The following is a 21,207-nucleotide window of genomic DNA, read 5'->3' on the forward strand; positions in this document are numbered from 1 at the left end:
CTCATCTAATAGCCAGATAGTGGTCTTGCACTCGACCGTCTGAAGAGCAGATGCAGCTCTGGCAGGCATCCAGGCAAACACTAAATGAGCATTTATATATGTCTTTTTATATATAACAGAGGATTTTCTTTTTCTGCTTCTTGTATCCACGCCATTCCTCAGGGTACAACTCTCCTTTTTTTTTTACTGTTTCAGCCACAGAAAGGCCAGAGATGGGAACAGAAGCAGAAGCAACCTGCTCCTGCTGCTGGGGGCTGTGGGAAAAATGAGAGAGAGCAGGGTGCGGTTATTGCTCCGTCCCCATGAGCTTTAATAAGCCCTTCATCACTTGGGGTCCCCCCAGAGAAGCATGGCAGGTGCCAGAGGTGCCTCGAGATAAAATCTTTGCTGCGAGAGGTAGAGACAGGCACCTTCTGGGGTGTGAGCATCCTCCAGCGGATGCCTCCAGCTCCCTCCCCATGGCCGTCCCACCAGGACAGGCTGTTTGAGCGCACAGCCAATTTCCTCACCTCCTGGCAATTTATCTGCAGAAGCAAACTCCGGGCTCAGCCTAGCCATCCGGCTTTTTGTTCCTCTCGGTTTTCCAGCCAGCCAAGCCAGGGCCCAAGCAGTTCAATCAGCGCGGCCGAGGTCAGACCACAAATCAGGGCGTAGCCAGCCAGAGCCTCCCGACGCAGCTCCCAGCCCTGGGCTCCCGCGAGTGATTTATTTTCCGCCTGCTGCTTCCTTATTTTCAGCACCTCGTTATTCCCTCAGTCCCTGCCGTGCCCCGTGCGGCGGGGCTGGAGGATGCCCAGGCGTCCCCAGGTGCTGGGCTGCAGGAGAGGAGCTCCACGGGCCTGGAGGATAGGGCCTGTGCCTCCACCATTGCACAGCCTGATTCATTTTTGCCTCTGGGCAGGTTTCCTTTTGCAGTGTCACATCTTTGGGACAGGCTGCCCAGCACAGGGACGTGTCTGGCCATGCACTAAAACCTAGCAGCCAGCCAGTTCGCAGCGCATCCGTGCTCCAAGCCCAGAGACTTGCACGGGAGCATGGTTTATTTTTATTCATCCAAACCTGCAGTGTGGTTTCTCAGCTTCGGCTATGGAGATCCTGGAGCAGGTGCTAAATTTTTTAATGCCTTTCCACATCTTTTTCCCCAGCTAATGAGGACCTTTGTGCGCGCACCCTCTGGGCTCAACAGAGGTGTCCTGGGGATGACACCGGCTTTGGTGCAAAGGGAGGGATGCACGGAGCTGCCTGCGGGCCCCTACCCGATGGGGGTGCACGGGGTGCCCTGGGGTGCTGAGCTTGCCGTGGGGCTGGGGCGTGCATGGGGCTCTGCACCTGCTTGTGCAAAGCTTGCCAGCAAGCCAGCGCTTGGGTTATTCCTTATCAACAGTGCTGTAGCAGGAAAGGGCTCCTGTCTCCAAACGGGCTCCAGCCCCAAAGGCACCAGAGGTGTAACAAGCTGCTCTAAAGGTTTTTTTTTTCCCATTTTCTAGGCCGGTGGGAGCGATGGCCGTGCGGACTGCCCCCTCTTCAGGCAGGAGGGCTGAAGGCCTGCTCCCCGCACCACTCCGGCACAGCTCCCCAGCTCTCCCGTGCCATTTGGGGAGCTGGGCTCCCTGCCGGCTCTGCCAAAGGAGCCCTTGGCGATGCCACTGGGTGCTCCTGCCCTGGAAAAACATGTAGAAACAGTAATAGTCCCCTAACCTGGCTAAATAAAATCGTTGTGGTCCATCAGACGAGCTGGCCGTGGATGGTGAGCGAGGAAGAGGATGGTCGGCATCAGACAGCCCTGCCCAGGGGGGTTGTGTCGCCGACGTGAAACCATACGGATGGCACCAGGAGGGGGACAAAGGGGTTGCAAAGGCACGTTTCAAAGCCTCTTTATTTATTTATTTTTTTTTCTGCTGGAAACAGAGGGCTCGTAGCCCCAGGCAGAGCAAAGCAGCAGGGGAACCTTCAGCAGCAGCTGTTTTCCGGGCAGAACCGTCCCCCTGCCATCAAGGACCCTCTGAAGAACCTCGCTCGCCCGTTTCTGTGGGTGATACACCCACGTGCTGGGGAGATTTAGTGCCCATGAGGAGCGGGAAGAAGAAAGCTGGGGAAGCCCTTGGCTGCCAGGAGAGTTGCATTGCACAGCAACGGGGAGCGTCTGCCCTAAGGAGCTGGAGCATCCGGCCTTCCTTGGCATGCAGGCACAGGGGGGTGAGCCTGACCACCTGAATTCATCAGCTTTTGGGGGGCTTTGGGGCTTCCCTTGGGGGTGTGAGAGTGGAGACGTGCAAAGGAGACTTGGAGCAGAGGGTACCTGGGGCTGGATGGGGCCGGGGGCTTTGCCATACCTGCGTAGGTAACCACGTGCATGGGGCAGAGCCACGGGGCATGGATAATTCTTGGTTGCAACACAAACCACGTTTCCCTTGTTTTTTTTTTTTATTTTTTTACTACTGTAGGAAGCTTCATTTGAAAGAAAACATCCGAGCTCAGCGCCAGGCCAGCTTTGCAGCGTGCAGCAGGCGAGCAGGAGGGATGCGAGCGGCGGGGATCAGAGGAAAAGCTCACCCCAGGCGGAGGGGGCCGAGGAGCAACCCGCTGCATGCCAATAGCCAGAGTCATCCCCGCGGTCCTGGAAACCAGCGCTGGGTCCTGGAAACACTGCTGGAAGAGAGGCTGCACCATAAATTTTAAACGTAAGGCAGCCCCGGAGAGGCAATAAATACGTTTGCGAGCACATCCACATGCCAGCCTTCTCACCTCTTTGCACTTTGACACCCAGACACGGTATCCGACCCCTGGAATATGCCCTGCCACATAACCAGAGCTGTCACTCCCACCTGAGTCCCGTCCAGCGCCATTCCCAGATTCACCTCCCTGTAAATCTTATTTCTCCTCTCCGATCCCTGCTCGGGCTGGCTCGTGTCCGAGTGTCCGTGGCAAAAGGTGGCAGTCGGGAGGGGTGGGGGCCACGGGGCCCGTGGTGGTGATTTACAGCTCCTGCTGCCGTGGCTGGGGCTGGAGCAGCTTAATGAAGTGCGAAGGAATGGGCAGCACGAGACACCGAGGCTGGAAAAAATACCAGCCTCCCTCGAAATAATTTCCTCCTGACTAGCCGTGCCCTGCAGCCTCTAAATCTGTCTTCTGACGGATTTAATAAATCCCCTGCGTTCCCCCCTTGGATCAGACGGTGTGTGAGGAAGGTGAGGCCGCCTCAAGATGAAGAGCTGGTGCAGGGAAGGTGCAGCAGAGCCGTGGCTGTGCCCCCTCATCCAAGGCCGCGGCTGCTCCTTGCCTGAAAAGGTTTCAAAGCTCCGAAGAGACACAGAGACCCAGCCCTGGAAGAGGGCTGCGGCCAGAAAAGCAGATGCTCCGCCGCTCCTCTTTGCTGCAGGACGCCTGGGAAGAGGAGGCCCAGGAAACGAGGGTGTATTTCATGTCGGCTTTGCTATTTGGTGCAACGCCAGGGCATTCGGCAGGGGGAGGAGGGGAAGATTATCTCTGCCGCAAAGAAAACCGAGTCGCTCGGCGAGGGAAATCTTGGAGGTCCGAGACGTGATGGGAAGGTCACCCCCGGTGCTCCAGACATCCCCTGGCACACGGTGAGGGACCCAGCTTTGGGCTGGGCTGTGCCCAGCAGGTGGGACACGCTGCTCCAGAGCCCCTGCTGCCCCCAGCCTGCTGCTAAGCCTGGTCGTAACCCATGAAATCCTCCTCTTTTTACTTGAAATTTGGGCAAAACCAGCCCATTTCCTCCCACTGCAGCTCGTGACACGTACCATATGAAATTCAGCTCTTGAGCTGGTGGTTCGCCTGATGTTTGCTACAGCTAGCTGTAAATCGTGCCTGTGTCCTATAGGATCCCCTACACACCATGCCTGTATCCTCTACCACGGTATCCTATAGGATCCCCTACACACCGTGCCTGTACCCTATACAACGGTATCCTACAGGATCCCCTACACACCATGCCTGTACCCTGTACCACGGTATCCTATAGGATCCCCTACACACCGTGCCTCTATCCCACCTCCCACGGGAGTCTGAGTGAGCAGGTATCAGGGACTGGACTTTCCCTGTCGAATGCCATAACCAGCCCTGGGCGCCCAGCACCTGCCCTCTGCCCAGCTCCGCACCCACGGGCACCCGGCGCAGCGGTGTCGCTGCGTGCGTCTTTATTCCTCCTGCAACCACGTCGACCCAAAGCCTGTGTCTTCCCTTGCATCCGTGCTGGAGGTGCGCAGGGCCAGGAGGCGACCGGTGGTGCTGGTTAGCTGCGCACCACGCGTGCTTTTCAGCTGCTTCACGTCCCGATACAGCTCGGTGGACTGAAGGAGAGGGGCAGATGCTGAGGAACAGACAATACAGGAGCAAAAGACCCAAAAACTGTTTCTAGAAGTACCACCTGGGTGCAGAGCCAGCACGGCCCAGCTGGCAGCCGACGCAGGGCAGCTGCCCCGGGACGTCCCGAGCCGCTCCGTGGCTTTCCTCACCCTGCACAAACAGTTTATGCAAGCAGCCCCGGGCTCGGCCTCTCCCTGGGGTGGAGCTCACCGCGGGGACATCGTGCCCTCGCCAGGCTCTTGCAGACATCTCCCAAAGACTGGCACAACCCAGCTCCTGCCCCGCAGTTTCCCCCGCTGCTGGGACAAGCAGCAGGATGCGAACCCGCTGCTGAGCACACAGAGCTCCTCCGGCTCTGGCTTCTGGTTCTCATCGGCTGCTGCGACCTGGAGAAACCGTGCGTGTGAGCAGGCAGCGTGGGACAAGTTGGCCACAAGTTGGCCACAGAGCCAAAAACCTGTATTTACGTCAGGGGTAGGCACCGGGACCTGATGCTCCCCATCCCAACCCCGCTGCGCTCTAAGCACAGCTCACGCTTTGCCTGCTGACACCCTCCTTGGCAAAATCACCCACAGGCAAGCCAGAAAACCCCAAACCGTGTTTACTTATTATTTTTCACCTTGCCATTATCCTCTGAATCTGAGGCACCTACGGAAAGCCACGCTTTGGGGGGCTCAGGCTGTAGCAGAGCACACAGGGACACGATGGGGTGACCGTCCTCGCCACCCCGCGTGCTCGGTGCCCTGCCCAGCACCGACACCGGCTGCTCCCGGGGCACTTTGGGGAGGGCTGGAGCCCCACCAGCAGCCGCTATAAAACCACTTCCCGGCGCCTCGGCACGGCTTGATTTACAGCAGCCCAGCCTCCAGCAAACGCTGCAGCTGCTGCAAGCGAGGAGAGGAAAAACAGAGGAGCAGGGGGTGGAAAACAAGCAGGGGCTTTTCAGAAAAGATCTGGTTGGACCTGGGAAGGGTGAAGCCCTGCTTTCCTTGCTCTTATCCCCCCTCCTTCCTTTATCCTGCTCCTAAAAAAATCTCCGATCTGCCTGTGATGAAAAACAAGGCTTCCTCGAAATATATATATTTTTTGCTGTTTATATTTTTTTTTTCGGGAAACGACGCGTGTGCAAAAGCGGGGGCAGCCTCCGAGCTGAGCCCTGCGCCCCCCCCACCTCCGTCCCTGCAGAAAAACAAGCGGCTCGGGAGGAAGAAAGGGAGCAGGGAAGGAAAACATGCCGTTCCCTGCGACGCCGCCTTGGCAGCGCGCACATTGGCCAGGGCCTGGGGAAAAAAGGGAGCCCGCTTTGGTGTTACCGGGCAGATTTGGAGATTTTGGGGGGGATGGAGGGAGGGAGGGAGGGGGGGCCGGGACACCCGCGCGCCTGCGTCGCGAGTGGAGCATGCACAGGGCTCGTTTTGTGGTGCTGGATTCCAGTTCGCCTCCGCCAGCGCGCTGGGACACGGCGTCAGCCGCTTTGTTTCTTCCCGTGCTGCCATTTGGGGGAGGCGATGGGGGGACGGGGATGGCGGCGGGGGGCGGGGGGGTCCCGCTCTCCCTCCAGGGTTGTTCTTCGCTGCGAGGTGCCCGGCTGAATGTCCCCATTGTCCCACGAGTGCTGCCGTGGGCACCCAGCCAGGGCAGGGGCTGCCCCCGGGGGGGCTCTGGGGGAGGGAGGGGAAATAGGAGGGGAAAAGGAGAGGGGGGAAAAAAAATAAAAGAGCGGGGTTTGGAAGCGGAAAATGTCACCGTGCAGAAAGGGGATTGAAAGGGAGGGGAAAAGCACGACCAACCCCTTTGTCTGCTACACTTTGGTATCAAAAATGGCATTTTTCTAGGGGAAGAGGAAAAAGTCCCCCTGCTGCTGCCCCAAAATTTCATCCCCAAAGCTGGGTCTGCCTTGATGCCCGCGTGGATGGCAGCGGCCGGGGAAGCCGGGGTCTGGCACTGGGGCAGCGTGCCCCGCTGGACATCCACACTGGGGTCCCGTGCTGTCCTCCTCCCTGCCACGTCCACAGGCAGCAGAGGGACAGGAGGACACGTGGTGCTGTGCGTGGCACGATCCACCCCAAATCCACCTGCCAACTGCTCACCTGTCCTGTGGGGCCGGCTGAAGCCACGAGCCTTGGTTCGTCCCGGTGCCATCTCCTCCTTCAGCAGTGCATGCTGAGAATCTCCTAGGATTTTACACCCCAAATTACACCCCAAAGCAGGGGAGGGAAACTGAAGTGGCAGCAGGAAAGGATTGATTTTATTCTTCTACGTGTAAAACCCCACTGATTTCTCTAGGCCAGAGACCAAGCAGAAAGGACAACCCTCTCCCCACTCATGGTGCCCAATGTCTGCCCCATCCTGCTGCACGAGGGCTACCTCCGGGCACCGCCGGTCAACGTCTGTGTCGTGCTGAAGGAACTGCACGGGAGTCCAGGCCTGGATCATGAAAACGAGGGGGGCTTTCACCCCTAAAAGTTACTTTAACAGCCTGAGTTTTCAGAAAATATATTTTGAAGCAACGTTTGGAGCAACCCCGATGCCGTGTTGATGGGTAACACGGGATGGTGAGACCCTGGTGTTGGCCTCTGAGTGACAAGCTGTGGGGCTGGCACCCATTCAGCTGCTGTTATTTCTTAATTCTGCTCGCTCGTTAGCATGCAGGCCAGAAAATCCATCACTGTCCTGAGCAGCGGGAACAAACAGGCCCAGGGGGCTGGCTACTGTGGAAGCCAGCGGGGTGACACGGGACCCCGTCCTGCTTCCAGCTTCCCCGGGGGTGATGTCTGCGTGAGTTTTGCTGGGGGATTTTGTTGCTGAATTTTCCCAGGGGAGCAGACACCCGCTCCAAGCAGCACCTGCAGCTCACGTCCACCATGTCACGGGCAAGTGCACGGAGGGAATATTCACCTGGGGGTATCCCCATCCCTGCAGGTGCCCAAGGCCAAACCGAATGGGACTTTGGGGGCTGGAACTAGGTGGTCTTAAGGTCCCTCAGACCCAAACCGGCCTGTGATTCTGTGACCCCCACCAGCCCTGTACTTCGCTCACCCTGCAGGGCCACTGCGAGTCCTCCCTGGCCACCAAGCACAGTGAGGCGCTGTCCTGGCGGCCCTGGAAGGGGAGGCAGGGAAGGTGACGGCAGCCTGGAAGACATGGCCTCAGGCGTCTCTGCAAGCCAAGCAAAGTCCAAGACAAAGGGATTTTGAGAGCCGTGCTCATTAGAGAAGAGGGCGAGGTGTTTTTCTCTTGAGTGTGATGTGAGCTTCTATTCACGGTTCCTCATTAGGACTCAAATGACCTGTGGACCTGTCCCAACTGTCCCTTGGCAGTATCTGTGCTCCTATCAGCTTGCAAATGTCCACTGGGCAGGTCACCCAAGGGAAAAGAAAAGAGAAAAAAGCACACAATTAAAAACCAGGCCCTGCCTTGTCTTCAGCCCCAGCTCAGGGATGCTCTGCTGGGGTGACCCAAGACATGACCCAGGCCTTCTGCCCTCCTCCTGTTCACTCCACAGTCCGGCCAGGGCCAATACCCAGGGATTTTAATTAAAACCTCTTTCCAGCCACAGTGGTGGGTGTTTTGTCCATTAATTGCAGAACGGAGGACTGTCCAGTTGGCTGGTGCACCCTTCCCAAGCCCAGAGCTGGGAACACCAGCACCAAGCACAAGGACGGTCTTTCAGAGCAAGGACACGTACAGAGTGAGAGGTGAACGCTCATCACCATCATTAGGAGGAAAAAAGAACATTTTCTTCTGCTTGGTAGGGGTGGAAACCAGGCTCAGAGCCTGCTGCTGCCGAGCTGGAGAGCTACGGTGGGGAAGGACAACCAGCAACCAGGTCAGTTGGTTGGTTATGCGCTCGCTCCAGCCCCACGTTTCCTGGGGGCAGGAAGATCTGTAGGAGGACGAAGACCATCTGAAGGATGATCATCTGGAGGGTGATCTTCTGGGGGAAGGTCTGTACCCGCTGCTCCAGCAGAGGTCTTGGCGGGGCTTGCCCTGAAGGTTTTGATGTCAATGGAGAAACCTTGTAACGAGAGTCCCCTAAAAGTGCATCCGCCTTTCACATGATGGCACTCAGGCAGTGGCTCACAGTCACTGCGAGATCCGTGGGTAGTCCAAGGCTCTTCTCTGCCACCTCCAGACAACGTCAAGTCCTATCTTATTGTATGTTCTTGCTCCTCAAGCTCAAAGACTTGTTTTACACCACTGAGCTCTGTATCACTGTCATTGCTCCCACCCTCCAGGTCATCCAATTCCCTCTAAAAACCCACCATAGCTCTTACAGCTTTTCCTGAAGGAGAACACTTTGGCTTCCCCAGCGCAGCCCAACCATCCCCAGCAAGCATGGGCATCCTCTGCCTCCGGAGAGCTGCTCTGGTGGCGGAGATGGAAGGAATCCTTCCAGCTGTGGCATTCCTCTCTCTGAAAACAACCCGAGGCACACACGTGGTACACGTGTGTGCCTCACTAACACGGTTATGTAGCACCCAGCTCCTGCAACCCACAGCAGTGTGCCAACCCCCCGCACCACCCTGGCCAGAAGAGCACAGCATCGTCCACCTGGGCTGGACACCACCCGGCTGCCAAACCCGCTTTCCTCAAGCCATCCCCAAGATATGCTGCTTATAATTACCTGCAAGCCTAATTGCACCCTTTCCTCATGGAGGAGCGAGCTCGGAGATGCTGCTCCCACAGAGCAGTGGAGATTTGGCAGTGTGCTAGGAAGCTACTGGTAATTAGCAAGATATTTTTATAACCTGTAGTGAGCCTTAACAGCAAGAGAGTGGGTCTAGGCATGCAAAAGCTGTTTTGTGTATCCAAAGCGTGCTGCTCGTGCCCCTCGCTATGAGACATTGCTAGCACCATTCACTTGGTGGATGCAAGAAAATCCCAGCTCCCGCCTGCGTGCCTTGCAAGGGCAGTGGTGTGACCGTGGCACAAATTCGCATCTGGGCTCGTGGGTTTGTTTGCTTGGCTTTGTCTACAGGGAGTAGCACAGAAAAACAACACGTTCTTTGGTTACACCACTGAAGTGTCACCTTGAAGATTTAGACGACCCCTCCTCTCCATTTCTAAGCATGGCACACGCTTCAGGAAGCCCTCTCTCTTTTTTTTTGCCCTGAAATCATCACCAGCGTTCCCCTGGAAAACAATACCAGCATATTTGTAATTGAAGGATGTTGACCCGAGGGCAGAAACATGCTGGTAGGGAAACCGTTTTCACTTTCAAACGCCATGGCTTTGCTGTTTGGAAACTCTCTATTTCATGTTCCCATTCCCAGCCAATTCACATTTTTGCTTCAATCTCTGCAGCCTCGGCCAGGCGCTGCTATGCGGGCTTGTTGTTGGTGTGTCATGGAGAGCAACGCATACCTAAGGGAAGGAGTCAACGCGTGCTGGAGACGGGCCTGGCCAGGCTCCCTTTCCCCCCTCCCCGCTCCAAACGTCCCCCAGCTTTGGAAAAGTTTGCCTCCAACTCTGAACTCGGTTGGCCCCACTGCTATAAATAGACGGAACAAAACCTCCCGGGCCAAATGCCCTGAGTGTTTAGAAAGCTTTGATCCCGCGCTGCTTTTGAGTGCTTGATCCCTTCCTGCTAACGCAGCTTGTGACCATATTGCGCCTCAAAGCGGGGTGAAGGGGGGGGCTGAGCCGCCAGACCCCCGGCACGCTCCCGCATCCTTTGCTGCATCCCCGTGGTTTGGCATCCTGTGGTCACCACCCCGCTCCCCGCAGGGACACCCCTGCCCAGGTGGGGACAAGCACGGGGACAGCCAGCAAACCTCCTCCTTGCTGCCGGCCGTGGGGTTTTCCTTCTGCCCCCCCTTTTCCCGGGGGTGCAGGGTGCTCAGCCCCCCGTGGGTGTGCCTGCCTCTTGTGCCTTGGCACCGCTCGCCTTGGCCAGGGATGGAAGTGGGAAGAAGACACAAACATGGGCGGGGGAGGGGGGGGAACAGAAAAAGGGCTGCTCTTGCAGTATTTCCAACCCATCAAGCCCAGGGTGGGAATCCTATGAGAAAGCCGGCTCTCGCCAGCCCCAGGCTGAGAGGTTTGGATAAGCAGCCCTGGGGTTTGGCTCCCCACACCGAGATCCCGATGGGCCTGGAGGAGCTCGGTACCCGCAGGAGCAGCACCTGCTGCTGCCTGCAGCCTGGGCACGCTGCTCCACAACCCCTCATGTCCTTCCCCTGCCCCACACCAGCACAGCCAGAGCCCCCCGTGCCCCCCAGCCCTTGTACAGCTCCATCAGAGGCTCAGCTCCATCCACGGGCTCCTTCTTCCCATTTCCAGGCAAAAAGAGACCCCAAAAGCCACCCCAGCCCAGCTTTTTGTCAGGCAGCACCTGCCCTTCCTACCTCTGCATTTCCAACGGGTTTTTATGGGCAGGGCGTGCAGCCCCCAGGTCACGGCAAGGAAAACAGCTTTCAGAGCAGAAAACCTCTTCCTTTGGGGGGCAGAAGTCAGCGGTGCCACTGCACGGGGCACTGCGAGGAGCATGGCAGGGCTGGGCAGGGCACTGGGGATAATGCGCCCACAGCATCCTGCGGAGAGGACAGGCAGGACAGAGTGTGGCATCAAAACACCTTCCCATCCCGCTGATTTAGCAGCGATAGCGTTTCCCACCAGCTTTGCTGCTGCCCTGCGCTCGGCCAGTGCTTTTCCCCTACCCAGTGACTTCAAGGTAGCTACGGGAGCCTTTGGTTCATACCCCTCTTGAAAGGAAGCTCTCAGAAGTGTTTGGAAGTGCAGCAGCGAGTGTTTGCTCCCTGCCTTCTCACCTTGCCCTGCACAAGGCTGCGGTGGTGCAATCGTGGCTCTGTGGAAACGCAGGGGAGCTGGCACAGGCTCAGGCTGGCGGGGGCCCAGCCCCACAGCTGCGTCCCTGGGGAGCCGGATTAGCTAATACTGCGTTGGGAAAGGGCTGAGGTCAGCCCCATCACCCTCTGTCACTGACAGGCATCTCGCATGGGGACAAGGGAGCCTGGAAACCACTCCTTAGGGGGAATTGCAAATAAAGCGGCACGGCTTTCCGAGAGCAGTGGCACCCCGTGCAGGGAGCTCGTTGCAGAGGGGGGCGGCGTTCATTCCCTCCTCGCTCTGCTGCACCCCATGGCACATACGATGGGGCTCGGTCCCCCTGGGGCATGGTGAAACCCTTTGCAGTGGGCACCCAACCTGGTCGGCATCTGCACGGTGCCTGGGCTTACCGCGGGAGCACCCGTCCTCAGCTCTCCGAGGATGCTGGCCTGGTTGTCTAATCCCTGCCCATGCTTTCTGGGGTGCTTCACCCCCCTTTTTCCTGCTGGCTCCTCACCCTTGGACAACCCTCATCCATCCATCCACGGTGCCAGCATCCAGAAACCCCCCGGAGGAGCCGAGCGCGGCCCCATCACCACCGTGCACCCCGGGGGGCTGGCAGGGCACTACCTCGGAGGCGAGCGCTGGCTCGGGGCTTTGTTTTGTGTCCTGTTTACCCCGCCGAGAGGAACAGAGGAGTTCAGTGTGCAGGAATCTCGCGCCCTCGCCCCGCTCCCCCGCCACACGAAAGCTGCTGAGCAAACAGGAGGACGCAGAGCCGCTCGCGCCCCGCTGGCACCCGCTGGCTTTCGGTGCGGCCGGCCCCGCTGCCAGCTCTTGCATAAGCAGCCGGCTCAGCTCGGCACTGTTCTCGGGGCTCTTTTCTTCTTTTCTTGCAAACCAAGCAGCATCCCACTCCGCCAGCCAAGAAAGCCCCCTCTCCTGCCTCACTGTGAGCCCGTTGAGGTTATTTTCCCCTTGATAGACAGCCTCTCCCCAGGCTAAGTTCAGCTGGTCGTGCCCATTAGTGATGCTGGGATCCCACAACACCACAAGCCACCACCGTGCCACCCCACAGGCCACCCCACCATCCGTCAAGGCCCAGCGCTGAGGCGGCTGCCTTCTCCTGACGGAAAAAAAGAGATGCTTCAGCCCAAAAAGTATCTCCATAACATCAGACCTCACCTCTTCTCTCCGCCTTGCACCCAGAGAGCTGCAGGAGCAGTCACAAGAGGCTGGGCACCAGTGCCACCAAGGCAAACCGTCCCCACAGGGGACCAGCTTCAGTGTCCAAGAGAAGGCAAAGCCAAGGGGCTTGGGATCAGGGAAGCACTGAGCATCCACTCCCGCATGTTGGACGCAGGGTCTGGGTCCCATGGGGGCCAGGGTCACCACCAGAGCATCTCTGCAGGGGCATCTCGATGCAGTCCCCTCCCTGCCATCCTCCACCCTACAGAAGGGTTCTTGCGCCCTACACTTTTTACCCTATTTAACGATTTCTGATTAAAAGCAATAAATACAATAACCAAAACGGGTTCCATGGGTTTCATGCCATTGGAGCCTCTCTGCTAACAGCCCCTTACCTGCACGCTTCCTCGGTGGGGCTTTCATCGCCTCACACCATAGGTATCAGAGCAAATTAACTGGTACTTGGAGCTGTGGCAGGATCAGGCAAATCCTGGCTTGGCTAGCTCTCTTTAAACTACATCTTGCAAACAGAAGGGCTGGAAACAATTTTGCTTTAATTGCTTTTCAAAATGCAGCCAGCAGATGGTTTGGTAACCCGAATTCATGACTCTTTCCACAGCTCCAGGCTGCTGACGTTGAAACCATACCCAGGCACGACCCAGGTAGCAAGGGACCCATCCTGCCCACTCTGCCAAAGCGTGGCCACGATGCTGGGACAGGACTGCACTGACAGGAGTACAAACCTTAAGCAAATGGCACTGGGGCAGTGCAGGAGGGGCAGGGACATTAAATCACTCTGGTCTCCAATCCCAAGCATTATTTTTGGTCGAAGAAAATGGGCTGGCTGCTCCTGAAGAGCAATTGCATAGGAAACCCAGAAACATGGGGCAATTTGCAAGCACACCCCAGCCTGTGGTCAGGGTCACTGTGCTCAGAAACGCTCCGGTAAGCCCGGAGAGCCTGCTGCAGCCTCCTGGAGAGCTCGGCATGACACTGGGGACATGCCGTGGCCACACATCCCTTTGTCACCCAGTCCTTGGGGCTGCTCTTGTGCACCCAAGCCCGAGAGCATCCCAGATACTCCTGAAAGGAGAGCCTGGCTGGCTCTGCTGCGGTTTGTTGTCCATGCATCGTCCTCACCTTACCTCCGTGCTCAGCGTCCCGTGCCCCGATGCACAGCTCTGCCCCAAAAACATCATAGCCCGGATGAATTAAGGCTGCCCCGAGAAGCTCGCACACGTCTCGTGAAGCAGGCTTGTTTTTCTGCTACAAAGTAATTTGAAATTCTTGGAAGGCAATCAGGAAAGTACAAAGTATTCCAGCTCAGGACAGCCTGGGACTCATTCCTTAGAGGCACAATGGTTGTTTACTCAATCCTTCATACATTAATATCTAAAAATTCATGAGTTCAATTGTAAACAAGAAGTACTGGCTTTGCTGGGTTGTCTACTTAACAACAGCGGTTCTAGCCTGAATGCTGATTTTCGTGTTATCTTTACTCTAATCTTGCTATCAGAGGGTCAAGATCTTGCAAAAATTATGGGAAATATTTCAAGCCCATTTATTTCTGGTTTTGAAACGCATCCCTCTGAAATCCAAGGCCAAAGAAAGACTATTTCAAATCAACATCGAGGAGCGCGGGCAGGGAGAAGGGCTGTTTGTGCCAGCACTGGCCTCTGGCTCCAGAACAAATGAGCGAAAAGCCGGCCGCGGATGCGTTCGTGCTGGAAGTCGGTGGAAGACTGCTAACAATTGAGAAGGAAGGTCCCTGAGGCAGGCTCCTAAGGGGACCGACGGGCACTAAATAACCCAACCCCAACCTGTTTGCAAGGCACAGAACAATTGCCTACTGGAAGCGCTCACACCAGCCGGCTGCCAGTGGCGAGCAGAGGTCTCGTCCACATTCATCAGCCCGAGGGCTGCGCAATCCCTGTGAGCCCAGCAGCCAAGGACTTTTCCCAACACTTCATCTGAGGAAAGCCTCCCAGGCTGCATCCCAACGGCAAGCTGGCGAGCCCAGCTCCTGCAAGACGGACACGGTCCAGAGCTCGCTGGCGCTCACCTCCGCTTCCATCTGGTGGGCTGGCACAGCCACAGGCCCTTATCTCAGCTTGGAGCAGCCTCCTGGCCGCCAGCTGGACCCACCTGAGGACCTCTCCCCTTCCTCTCCCCTTCCTGTGTCCAGCAGGGAGCTGGAGGGAGCGAGCTGAGCCCCGGCTGCCTCTGCTGGAGACTGAGCATCTGTCCGTGCTGCAGCATGCCGACCTCAAGGGGAGGAGGAGGGAGCTTCCCTGAGCAGGAGCCTTTATCTTCGCTGCTGTCAGAGGGCAGCCGCTGATTGCAGCCTGTTGGAAAGCCCCAAGCAGGCTATCTCCCGAGGACAGCAAGCCTGGACGATCACTTTCACTCTCTTGATAAGGTTTCAGTGAAGAAGTGAACTCCCGGGCAGGTTCCCGGAGTGCTTGGACAAGCCCAGGTTTCAACCAGCACAGACACTGGAGAGGAAACACTCCCCAGTTCTGTCACTCTCCCTCCCTGCCCTGTGAAAGCCAGCAGGACATGCCTCCAGGAGCACTCACGAGACTCTGTTCTCTGCCTCCATGGCCAAAGAGCCCTCCACCGAGGACAAGTCACTGCTGCATCAAAGCTGGTTGTGATACAGCAAAGACAGAGGTAGCTCCCGGCTGCCCGCTCACTTTGGGGAGCAGATACTTCCAGGCTTCCCCTTTGGGGTGGTTAGCTTTACATCTGTACATAAACATTCCCATAGGAAGAGCACAAAGCCTGTCCCCAAACACAGGCTCCCACCAAGGAGGACACAGGGGCCCATGCTGATGCCTCTCTGACAAATATCTTGTTCTGACGTACAAAAAAACCCAGCAGACCGCTTCAGGGGGTGGCGATGGGCAGGGGCACCATCCTGCACACTCCTCCCTGACCACCTGCAGCGACGGCAGCAAGGCACGAAGCCGAGCTGCTTTTACAGCTTCGCCTTCCCAGCTCCCCGGCGCTCGCCCATCCTGCTGGCCGGCCGGGCCGCCCCGTCAGGCAGCTCCCTGTTTGTCTTGGACGACCTCCTGCCAGACCAGCGCTTTCCAAGCACGGCCCTCCTGCACGGCCGAGAGCGGATTTCCTGCCGTTTGATCTAAATTTGCCAGCCGCTGCAGCGGGCGCCTCCTCCTTCCCGTCACCGGCCCCGAGCTTTCCATCGCCCCGAGCTTTCCATTGCCCCGAGCCGGGGGCTCTTGGGGAGCAGGGGGAGAGGGCTGCTGGGCAGGGAGCTGGTCCATGCCTGCTCCGGCCATGGAGAGGACATTCCCTCGTGGCCGGGAGGGCTGTGCACGGACACGCAGTGCCCTCTGCTGAGGGGGACACGGGACGGAGCAGCACAAAGCTTTGCGGATCTCTGAGCGTGGCTCCTGGGCCTACAGCCTCCCCGCCAGGCCTTCAGGGCTCCGGCCTCCCCGCCAGGCCTTTGAGGTCACCTGGAGGGACTGAGGCATCTCCGCGACCCTCCGTGGTCCCTCAGCGCCCTGCACCGTGCACGCTGCCGGGTTTAAGCAGCGCTCTCCATCCCATGCAGTGAGCACAAGAGAAACGTGCTGCTTTTTCCTGGAGCTGCGTGGGGAGGGCAGGCTGCAGGGCCGCCCCGTCCTCACACGCAGATGGGGCATGAAATGGAGACCTTTCCCTTCCCAGACCGCCAGTGAATGACTCCCTGGGAGCACAGAGATGGACATTAATTCATCGAAGACCCAGGAAGGGCCCTCGTGATGTTCTCCTTTGCCAAGGTACGGCCCTGCAAGCAGGACATCAGTGTGAGCCCAAGCTTCAGCTGATCCCGGAGCGGTGCCCACCCAGGGTGGCATTGGAAGAAACCGCTTTGTTTTTCCTTTCCTCCATCCTCTCAAACCCACCCCAGTTTGTTTGGCTGTGAAGAACCTTGAGGAAGGTTTCTATAACACAATATAGGTGGCAAAGTCCACTCCCTGTTAATAAGACTCCTTGGAAGAGATAAGGCCTACCGGCATCCAGGGAATGATCGAGGTTTATAACGCTGGCAGCAATCTAGCCCCCAGCAGGTTTACGTGGCACAGGCAATGTCCAGGAGATAGGCATCATCTGCTGCTGGGATGAAACAGGCTCCTTCCCCGACTGCAAAGCCTGCATATTCCTTATCTCTGCTGCAGGGAAGGTCACTGACAGCATGCAGAGCGTTCGTGGGTTCATTGTTTTCCCCTCTCTGTGATTTTTTCCAGGACTTGTGCATGATCAGGACACAGAGCAAGCGGTGAAGGATCTGGCTCAGTTCTGCACTCGATGCCAAAGCAGGGTTTCCTTCCACCCCACTTCCAGCCATGGCTTTTCCTGTACCTTCCAGCCCCTGCACCCCGCAGCCACTTCGTGCCTTCACACCGCACCCCAGCTGCTGGTGCTGCCGAGCCAAGTGTCTTGGCGAAGGGCTAAAAATGCATGAAAAATGAAACGAACAGCACATGAAATCACACATGGCATCAACTCAGAGCCTGGCTCAGGACCTCCTCGCTCAGTCTGATTTCTCCCACTCGAGCACCTTCGTGGAGGTATCAGCCTCGGACACACAGCAGCGACGCAGGGATATCCGCAGCCTCCACGAGCAATGCATTCACCTGTGGGGCTGTGCCTCTTTCCCTCTGCCTTGTTTCCTGCATGCCCGATATACAAACATCTCATTGACTCCCCCCCAGATTTCCCCATTTGGAGATGCCCTTTTCCCAGCGGGTCCCTGCTGCAAAGCCTCCCCTGCTGGGGCATTTCACTGCTGGGTAAAGCACGGTGTTTGGTGCTGGGGCTGTGCTGCTGGTGCTGACCCCACTCTGGGACTGCCCCGGTAGAGGCACCAGTCCCTCAGCACCAAGGTAGGGGCCTGAAGTCCGAGCCTAACAAGAAAAAAAAAGAAATCAGAGCCACATGAACTCTCCTGAGAGGAAGAAATGAGGCTCAAGACACGGCACACGGACCTGATCCTACAACCAGCACCTTCTGAAGTGCCCGTGTCCCTTAGCTCAGGGCTGGGGACAGGGCAGCCGCAAGGTGCCAGCCCCATTTCCATGACCCACGCACCCTTCGCTAACCCCCACCTGTGTCCCCAGCCTGCTGAGAGTGCACGGCTGCTATCGCTGAATTGCACTAATCAGGAGATACCTGGCCACGATGAGTGCCACACTGCGTCGTCTTCTTATCTCACAGCCGCTGTAAAGCAGAAGTGCTGGATCAGCAGCTCTCAGCTGGAAGAAATTATTTTTCAGTGCCTTATGCCACTTTTTGAAGGACTTGTGAGCAGAGAGCGGTGGACAGCCCACATTCAGTGCCCCTCTCCCTGGGAATAGCACGGCCCCAAACCGAGATGGCACACGCTTTAGCCATGGGGAGGCCAAGGGGACCCACAGAACAGCTCCTAGCAGCTCAAAAATTATTTCCCAACACCAGCTGACCTCTTCATCACATCACCAGTGGTCAGGCACCCTGGCTGCTGCTGTTGCCCGCAGCGGGTGGTGGTGGCACCCAGAAGCTGCTGCCTGCACGCAGGGAGCCCCGTGCCACCGATGCAGCCACAGGCACGCTGTTATCCCGGGGGAATGAGCAAATCCTACGGCTGCTCCTCGGGATCCTGCCCCGGCCGCAGACAACTCCCATTTCCCTGAGCTCAGCAGCCCTGCCTGATAAAAGATGCGACGGAGCTGCTCGGAGAAAAGAGGAGAAACCGCTCCGGTTTTGGCTGGCTTCCCATCAGATAGGGAGTGCAGCCGCGCAAAGTCCCCGGGGTACGGCTCAGAGGTGCCCTGTGGCCCCGGGGAGGGGGACACAGGGTGGGGGACACCAGCCCCGTGGTGCCTCCAGTGCCCCTTCCCAGGCATAGTGCTCCCTGCCTCAGTTTCCCCACCTGTCCAAATCCAGCTGGGAAGACACCTGGGGCTGTTTTGGGGCTACTTCAAGTGGATGAGAGGGCAGAAAAGGGGGGGGGGAGGAAGGAAGCAGGCAGAAAGGGGGTGCCCCTGCTGCCCCCTCGCTCACCCTGGTCCCCACATGGAGCAGCGGGGGGGCCATGGAGCATCCCTACCGGCCCCCAGCGCTGCTTGAGCCTTGGTGGCTTCTGCCAAGGGGGGGTCACAGCGCCCCTGTCCCCAGCTGTGGCTTCTGCCAAGGGGGGGTCACAGCGCCCCTGTCCCCAGCCGCCGACGCAGCCCGCAGCTCTCGCAGGGCGACAATGCCACCTGCTGCCCGCTGCCGGCCAGGACACCCCCGGTAAATGCCTGCAGGTCGGGTACCCATGCCGCTGCTCCTCCCGGGGGGGTTGTTTTTTTTTAAACCTGGAGCGCTTTGTGCTGGTTTTGCACTGAAAAGTAAAAATAAAACATCTTCAGAGCCAAGCCAAGCGCCAGCAGCCCGGTGGGTAGCGTACCTGCAGCCTGGTGTCACCCTGTGGCGGTCAGTGGCGAAATGTCACCGTAGAGCCTGTTTTATGGGCAATAAATGGCTTCCAAAATATTCCAGAAATTGATCTGGATGAAATAAATGCTGCTTTGGAGACAAATCAGTGCCCTGGGCCTCCTCAGAGCGAGACCCCAGCACCGAGTGCTGCCCTGGTGACCCACGCTCTGGGTGCCACCAAGCCCCTCTGTCCCCCTCTGCCTGATAAAGGTGTTGGGCTTTTTTCTCTCTCTTTTTTTTCTCCTTTGTAACTCACAGCCAAACAAGAGACACTGATTTATTCTAAACTTTTGAGCATCTACGTATTGTCTCTACAGCCTAAAACAAAGAAGCCCTCAAAGGGAGAACAGGGTAATTACCTGCAGTTTGGAAGCTTCACCTATAGCGAAGGGATTGGGTTTCCAGCTATACCTCTTAAAAGCATTTAAGCTGTGCACTTTGAAAGTGGGATCTCCTGGGGTGGCCCCTCTGAGCCTGGAATTTTGGTTCCCATCTCCTCTGTGCCCTCCACGTGCCTGGGATCAGCTGGGACAAGGTGTTATTTGGGCTCCCCTTGCCTCTCTGTGCTCCTCTCCAGGCGTGCAATGCGTTTTTTTGTCCCCAGCCTAAGGCTGGTAACAAGTGCAAACACCTAGATCTCAAAGCAGACCACAAGGGAAAAGGGAGGGCTTCACAAATAAACAAATGCTCCTACCTGTGTGCTGCAGAATGAGGACTTCAGCCCATCTCCGGAGCTCCCCCAGCACTCCAGATCCTGGCTCCTCGCCCCATAGCCTGCCCTACAGAATGGCGCTGCCTCATTGTGCTGACAGGCAGAGCAGGGCTCCTCTGCTCCCTGTAACACGTCAGGCTCCTCCGAATGGGAAGCTGCACCCTGAAGCTGTCACTGATCCTTCCCTGACACCCATCCAAACTCTTCTTTGCCCACCCCAACTGCTACAATTCTGCTTCGTATAAGGAGAAAAGGAGAGCAGGTTTTAAGTGAGCGTTGCAGGCGGGCCACACAAAACAGACTTCAGCTTCATCCTCACACACGCTGAGTTAGGTTCCCCCAGGGAGAGACCAGCAAAACACTGCAAGGCCATAAGTCTCCTCTGCCATCCCCAAAGCACGAGCTGGGGAAAGCAGCCCAGACCACGGCTGGGATTGGGACTGATCTCAAGAAGCAGGAAGAGGCAAACAAACAACAAAGCAGCACTGCTGCACCAGCAAAACAGCCACAACAGTTTTGCTGCAGGATTGTAAACTGCGAGATACAGCCCTGGGATCTTGTGATGTCTTCTTAAATTGCTGCTTTCCCACCCAGGGTGCAGGCATCGGGCTTCTTTAGTATATGGCATCTCACAAGGCTTTCCTCTGGCTGCATCTTCAGCACAAAGCTCTGCTGCAGTTAGAAATGAGCCCGAAGCACATTGCTCACAGACGGGAGCAGGGAGGACAGGCTGCTGTATTTTTTCCTGACTACATGCTCAGCCCTTCTTTCAAGGGGCTGAAAGGGAAAGGATGCTCATCAATGTTACCTTTTCCTTCTGCAATAGTTCTTCTTCTTTTCAGCTGGCCATAGCAGCGTGCCTGCCTTAGGCAGGGAGCTGTGCATGGGGAGGGACCCCCCAAAACACGCAGTGTGGCTGGAGGGGGCACGGCAATGCCAGCTCACAATGGGACCACGCTGGCCCCAATGACGCTGCTCCTGACACCGTGATGAGCTGAGGCTGGCTCCCATTTCACAGATCTCTTCCAGTGTCTTTCTCTTGCCCTCTGGTTTTTAAACCATCCCCAGCTTCTGCTCAGCAACAGCTCCTAGCCGCGATCCTTAGAGATGTCCGTGCCTGCTGCACAGGTGGAGCACGGCAAGGCACCAGCTCCTGGCCCAGGAGGAGCTTGGAGGAGAAGGGGAGCCAGCATGTGCTGCCCGGAGAGGAGGATGGCAACACCGATGAGGGAGAAACCGAGGAGAGCAACCGCAGCAGCCTGGGGAATAGCCTGGTGAAGCACGGTGAGAGATGTGGCCTGGCACCCAAGTGCAATGGCCCAGAGGAGGAACGCCCAGGGATGTGCCATGCCAGAGAAGTGAAATCTTCTGCCAGACCTTCACCACCATCAAGGCCAACAGCGTGGCCAGGAAACTGGAGCTGCTGGTGAGCCTCTGCAGCCAGCCCAGCCGTGGGGAGCCACCACGTCCCCACCTTGGCCAGCCAGTGGGACCAAGGACACCGCAGTGAGCCCAGGCAGCAGCTCCAGGAACGTGTTTGGAGATGGCCACGTCCCAGGTTTCAATTCCGTGCAGAAACAGGTGAAGAAAATCACACTGAAGCCCAAAATCTGTGCTGCCCCCGAGCTGAGCACTGCAAACCACAACCCTTTCCTTTCACCGAGAACATGCTGGATAAGGTAATTACAAGCAAGGCGTTTGCGCCCTTCGCTCTC

The 21,207-nt window shown here is 57.4% G+C and overlaps 2 long non-coding RNA genes across 2 annotated transcripts; one reads left to right on the forward strand and one right to left on the reverse strand.

Moving 5' to 3' along the window:
- The first annotated feature begins 243 nt into the window (after window positions 1-243).
- On the forward strand, window positions 244-2,730 carry LOC310903154. Its single transcript, XR_014587308.1, has 2 exons — window positions 244-2,196; window positions 2,445-2,730. It is a non-coding gene; the product is annotated as an uncharacterized lncRNA (long non-coding RNA).
- A 3,830-nt stretch (window positions 2,731-6,560) lies between these two features.
- LOC310903152 lies at window positions 6,561-21,000 on the reverse strand. Its single transcript, XR_014587304.1, has 2 exons — window positions 17,494-21,000; window positions 6,561-16,772 (listed from the first exon to the last, which is right to left on the reverse strand). It is a non-coding gene; the product is annotated as an uncharacterized lncRNA (long non-coding RNA).
- Between the last annotated feature and the right edge of the window lie 207 nt (window positions 21,001-21,207).

This window comes from Anser anser (assembly GCF_964211835.1).
Source record: "Anser anser genome assembly, chromosome: 8".
In the NCBI taxonomy this organism is placed as follows: Eukaryota; Metazoa; Chordata; class Aves; order Anseriformes; family Anatidae; genus Anser; species Anser anser.